Raw genomic sequence first — 6,000 nt, 5'->3', positions numbered from 1 at the left:
TCAAATCCTTCTCAATGTGCTTCAGTGCCAATGAATTCCTTTACTTAAACCTTATTTCTAGAGACAAAGAAATCCCAACTTCTTTTCTAGAAATAGATGAATGGAAACTCTTTTTTAGATTTTTGACGTTATTGATTATTTTGGATTTTGAGGATTTTTTTATTTTTTTGGATTTTAAAATTTTTTAGTTTTTTTTGGTTTTTAAGAAAATATTTGATTTTTTTTTTTGTTTTCTTTTTAAAAAACAATGCTAAGAAAAACTATCTCCTTTTGAAAGATGGTAACTGCCTGAACCAAAGATTAAGATAAAGAATCCCAAAGAGGGATGTTTAGGAATCCTTTGGCATAGGGGATGGGGGAAAGAAGTGAAGAAATGCAAAAATAATTTGAATATGGAAGTTGTTGACTAGGCCACATAAATGGATGAAAGTAAAGATGATAAATAGCCACCAAAAAAAGGGAATCATGCATGACTTTGTATTTTGCTTTATTGATAGTGTTGAGTTATTGGGTGATGCTAATCTAGTTGGATCATGATGTTTTCTTTGACCGATAGTATTTTCACCCTACAAAACATGTGAAGACTCTAGACATGGGCCTAAGTCAGTAATGAGTCATTGGTCGAACAGCTTCATGCTTGAACAAAGGGAGTTTTGCTTAAAGTTCTGATGTAGTTGAAAGCTGTGTGGCCCTAGATTTGGGCCTATGCTTGAGATGGGTTGAGGATTAGCCCATGGTGGGTCAAGCAATTCTACAGAATTGTGAGGCCCTTTGATTAAGTCAAGGACAAATTTGGGCTTAAGCCCAGCCCATGGTGGATCAATGTTTAGATTACTTGGAGTTAAGTCAGGAAGCATGCAACCTTGCTCCGATAGCTGTAGGGAGTCTTGAGGCCTCTGACTTGGGCCTTTACCAAAGATGGACTTGGGTGTCATCCATGGTGGGTCAAGAGGTTTGAGAGTCATACCTTATTGGTGATCCAAGAGTTCTACCTTGATGTCCGGGTTAAGGACAAGATCTGAATCAGTCTAGCCTAGGAGAAGCTTGATTTACTTAATTTCTTGTAGGAGATCCAAGGTCATTTTTTCTACATTTGAGTCATAGATGGGCTCAAGATTAGACTGATCTAGGTCATGGCTAGCCTATTCTGCATGATGGGTTCCATGTTTCATCTCTAGACTCAAATTGTCCGTTACCCCCAAGTGAGGTTGATTAGGGTCATAGTTAACCCGCTCTTGATGTTTCTTGCCTTCTAGTTCTCTACTAATGGTGGGGTTTCAATCAACTCAATTTTGGCTTTTCTTGTCTTGTCCTTGGCCCTGCCAATCTTTTATTTTAATGACGAGGCTAGACTCTGGATTGTTCCATTGAGGCTCTTGATTTACCTGCCTTGTGTCATGCCAGTCTTTTGTGTTTGTGTTTGAGATGGGCTCTAGGTCAACTTTCTTTGGCTTTAGCTTTTCCTGCCTTACACCATACCAGTCTTCTGATAAAGTGATGGTGTCCCGATCAACCTGATTTGAGTCTTGCTCCAATTTCCATGTACCATGCCATATGTCTATGTTTTGCTTCATACCATCTTGGCCTCATATACCAAATTCAAAGGTGACCTGTAGAGATTCTAGGGTAGAACTTTGCCCCTGGTCTAGACCTGTACTAAGATTTTCTCACCTCCATTTGTGGGAATCACTTGAGTTGAGGCAATAAAACCCTGTCCTAAGTCTAGTTGGTCAGATTGCACATTATTCTCTTCTTTTTGAATCTGTTCGTTGATGTCTATTTGCTTTATGGGTTTGATGAATTGAGTTAGATTGAATGGTTAATTTTCTTCAGTTTTCTGCTACATCACAGCGATAATGAGCATTACCATTTTGGAGGGGTTCTTCTCTTAACCTCTGAATCGGCTTGATGAGTTGGGTTGGATCAAAAGCCTTGTCTTCTTTAGCCTTTGATACAACTTCCATTGATTGGATGGGCTTGATGTACTTGGTGGGATCAAATTGTTGGCTCTTTTGTTGCATGGTGCTAACCTGATGACTTGGTAGGGCTTGTTTCTCCTTTGTTGGGCCTTGAGGATTGACTTGATGCACGTCTTCTAGGACTTGGGTTGACTTATCCTCACATATTGCTTGTTGAGGTTTACTGTTTGGAGGTGATGCACTATAGATCACTGCTTGAGTTCGAAGCTCACTCCCTAGTTGGTCCACCTCGATTTCTAACAACTCAACACCTGTAATCTGCTCATTGTTAGATGAGATGTCAATTGCTAGTGATACTCCGATGGTGAATGCATTACCGGCTCTTAGAGAGTCTTCCACTTGGCAACTTATATAAGGTAGGGCTTGAAAAGTAGGATGATAAGTCAGAGTCAACCTGCTAACATATTCTTTATTCTATCTCTTTAAGACCATTGAAATTTGGTCCTCCTCACTAGGCCTCTTAAGGACTTAGGCTGCTTGGGCCCTCCACCGGGCTATGAAGTCTATAAATAATTCTTCTGGTCCTTGTTCGACCAATTCTAGTTTACGCCTTGACAATAGGATATTTGTGTTATGAGTAGTGATTTACAAATGCATCAACTAGACTTGGCCAAGTCTTCACAAGGCTAGGGTCAGTGTTCATTAACCAAGTTACGACAGGTCCAATTAGACTCCTTAAGAATGATTGGGCTTAAAGCTCATTAATTAAGCCCATGGGCCTTAGTATTTTTTGATACATTCTAATGTGGGACCTTGGGCATCCTCTCCCATCATATTTGTCCATATTAAACCACTTAAATCTAGTGGAGTCATCATCTGTGGCTACTTGACTTAGAGGGAGGGACGGATTTGATAGGAAATGGAGTTTGGATGGAGTTGCCACCTAAATTTTTAGAATTAGGAATTTAGGAAAATTCAGGATTTTTCAAGAAAAATTATTTTCTTGGTGACTTGTTGCCCAAAGGGGATGAGATTCTTAGGGTATGGGGACCAAGGTATGGTCAGGGAAGGTGTTAGGCAAGAATACCTTTAGATGGGTTGCATTGGAATTGTGGCCCACGATGGTTGGGCTTGCCTTGGACGACCTTGAATGGGTTGAATTGGCATTGATGGAGCTCGTGAAAGTTGAGCTTGATTGTATTGCCCTTGGTTGGGCTGAGCTGGGGTCCATGATGGTTGAGAATGTGTATCTTGCCCCTGGCTGGGATGAACTGGCATAGATGTGGCCCATAATGGTTGGATCTAATTGTATTGCCCTTGGTTAAACTAGATTGGCATAGTTGTGGCCCATGATGGTTGGGCTTCAGTGATTTGACCATGGTTTGGCTGAATTAGCATGAATGAGGTCCATGATGGTTGGAATTGAGTGATTTGCCCTTGGTTGGGCTAAATTGGAAAGCATGGGGACCATGAAGTTTGGGCTTGACTGTATAGCCCCTGGTTGGGTTGGAATGGCATAGATGTGGCCCATGATGGTCAGGCCTAAATGCTTTGCCCCTGGTTGGGCTGGGCTTGATCATTGGATCAGAGTTTGTTTGACTTGACTCTTGAATAGATCTATTTGAGTTTGTAATTTTTTCATATGGTTTTGGCACATTTGTTCAATAACCCTTAGGTATTGTGAGAAATCCATACTTAGGTTAAGTTGACCTTAGGTTGTAACCATGGTTTTGGGTTGTGCAAGCTTTTATTTGAAAAGAAAAGGAAGAACTGCACCTAAGTGGGCCCGCAACTGCTCCTACCTGCTTGCTTAAGCAAAAACAAGAACAAGAGTACAAATACAACAAAAAGAAAGATGCAAGACAACAAGAATACTAAATGCAAGTAAAAGATAAATGCAAATAAGTATCAATGCAGTAAAATGCTTAGTTGAGACTTCTAAGGGTAGTTCCTAGGGCTCTACATGCAAGTGCTTGGGTTTGTTTCTATAGGCTCCTAAGGGGTGAAGGGGAACCTCAATCGGGTTGGGCTGCCCATATACCTCAAGACAAGTCTTGGGTACGTTGTTGAAGCCTCAACAACATGAAATAGGAATCGCCTCTCACCAGTTTTTTCTATCAACAACCTGACCTTCATAGTTGCCCTTGCTATGTTTCTTCATGAGGCCTTTGAAAACCATCTGAAACTCCTTGAGTTGAAGATGAATTCCCAGTCATTTAGGAGGTCAAAGACATTGGTTATGTAGCCAAAGATGTGTAGAAACACTGCTGGATCGAGTATCATTTCTGTTGCACAATTCTTACTTCAAGAATGCTTTCAATTCTTCTCTTGGATGTATGCATGACTTGGGGAGTTCTTAGACTGTAATTGATATCGGGGGACTCTTGGGACGTGAGAGATGGTGGGAAGAGAGTCTATGACGTGGGTTAGCAAAGTTTGGGGCTGTTTAGAATGTGAAGGGAGGATTTCAATAGGCTAGTGAGTGTAGGATCATCTCTCTAGGCTTTCTTATGTGTTTAAGATGTGAGAAAGGAGTGGTATTTATAGATTTTTGGGAAGGATTCTAGAAGGGAATTAAGGGTTGATATTAGGAGACTAGGAAGATCAATGGTTGAGGTTTAAAGGGTTTTTGGAGGGAGATTGATTAAGAGAATGGGCTATCAAAACAGCTTTGTGAGAGATCATCTCAATCAATCAAGACAGAGAGTGAAAGATTTTACCAATTTACCTAAATTGGACATTACAAGTTTAGGTGATTGGCTTGATTGATTAGAGGCTCCTAGCTTGTCAAACCATATATTTTTAAGATGCTTCTAGAGGCTGAGAGGAAGTTATGGTCGTGGAATGCCCTATGTTTGAAGTTATTGTGAAGAGGTTTCTAAACAGAGGGCCCAGATTGAGTCTAGCTTTGGGTCTCAAGATGGAAGGGTTAATGGTGTCGGAATTGGATGATCTTAGTATGGTTGGACTTAGAATTTCGAGCTTTCTCCATCTAAAAGGTTGGATTTCAGATTTCATGAGGCATAGGGTTCAGCATCAAAGATGATCCTGATAGGACGATCGAAATTGGTTTCGGCTTCGGGATCTACATACCTATGGTTTTGGATTTTTAATTTTAGGTGAAATGTGGATTAGGATCAAAATGACTTCGATCGAATGATCGGAATTGGTTCCGTCTTCAGGTCTTGGATTTAAGGGGTATGCAGTGTCGGGCTTGGGTGATCTTGGTGTTGTCGGACTTTGATTTTTGGGATGTACGTACCTATGGTTTTGGATTTCTGATTTTATGGAGGGTAGGATTTAGGATTAGAGATGATCTCGATCAGATGATTGGAATCGGTTTTGGCTTTGGGTCTTGAGATAAAGGGGTAAGCGGTATTGGGTTTGGGTGATCTTGGTGTTGTCAGACTTGGATTTTTGGACTCTATGTACCTATGGTGTTGGATTTCTGATTTGATGTGAAATGAGGTTTATGATTAAAATGACTCCGATTGGAAGATTAAAATCGGTTCCATCTTTGAGTCTTGGGATGAAGGTATAACGGTGTTGGATTTAGGTGATCTTGGTGTTGTCGGATTTGAAATTTTGGGCTCTACATACTTGTAGCCTTGGATTTTGGATTTGACATGAAATGAGGTTTAGGATCAAAATGACTTCGATCAGACGATCATAATCGGTTCCAACTTCAGATCTTAGGATGATGGGGTAAATAGTGTCAAACTCGGGTAATCTTCATGTCATTGGATTTGGATTTTTGGGTTCTACGTACCTATGGTCTTGGATTTCCAATTTGATGTGGAATGAGGTTTAGGACCAAAGTGACTTTGATCGGATGATCAAAATTGGCTTTAGCTTTGGGTCTTAGGATGAAGCGGTAAACAGTATTGGATTTCGGTGATCTTGATGTCACTAGATTTGGATTTTTGGGCTCTATGTACCTGGGGTCTTGGATCCTTGAAGCCCCAACTTTTGTAAAATTTTAAAAATACCCCCGAGTTAGTTGAGAGGTTAGCTGAAGCATCCTTGAAGCTCAAAGTGTTATAGAAATACTAAAGAGCACAAAAATGGGGTATCTATAGGG

This window comes from Nelumbo lutea, chromosome 7, assembly GCF_056320005.1.
Source record: "Nelumbo lutea isolate HS-2025 chromosome 7, American lotus-T2T, whole genome shotgun sequence".
Lineage (NCBI taxonomy): Eukaryota > Viridiplantae > Streptophyta > Magnoliopsida > Proteales > Nelumbonaceae > Nelumbo > Nelumbo lutea.
The sequence above is the reverse complement of the archived record's forward strand: the minus strand, read 5'-3'. Positions refer to the sequence as shown.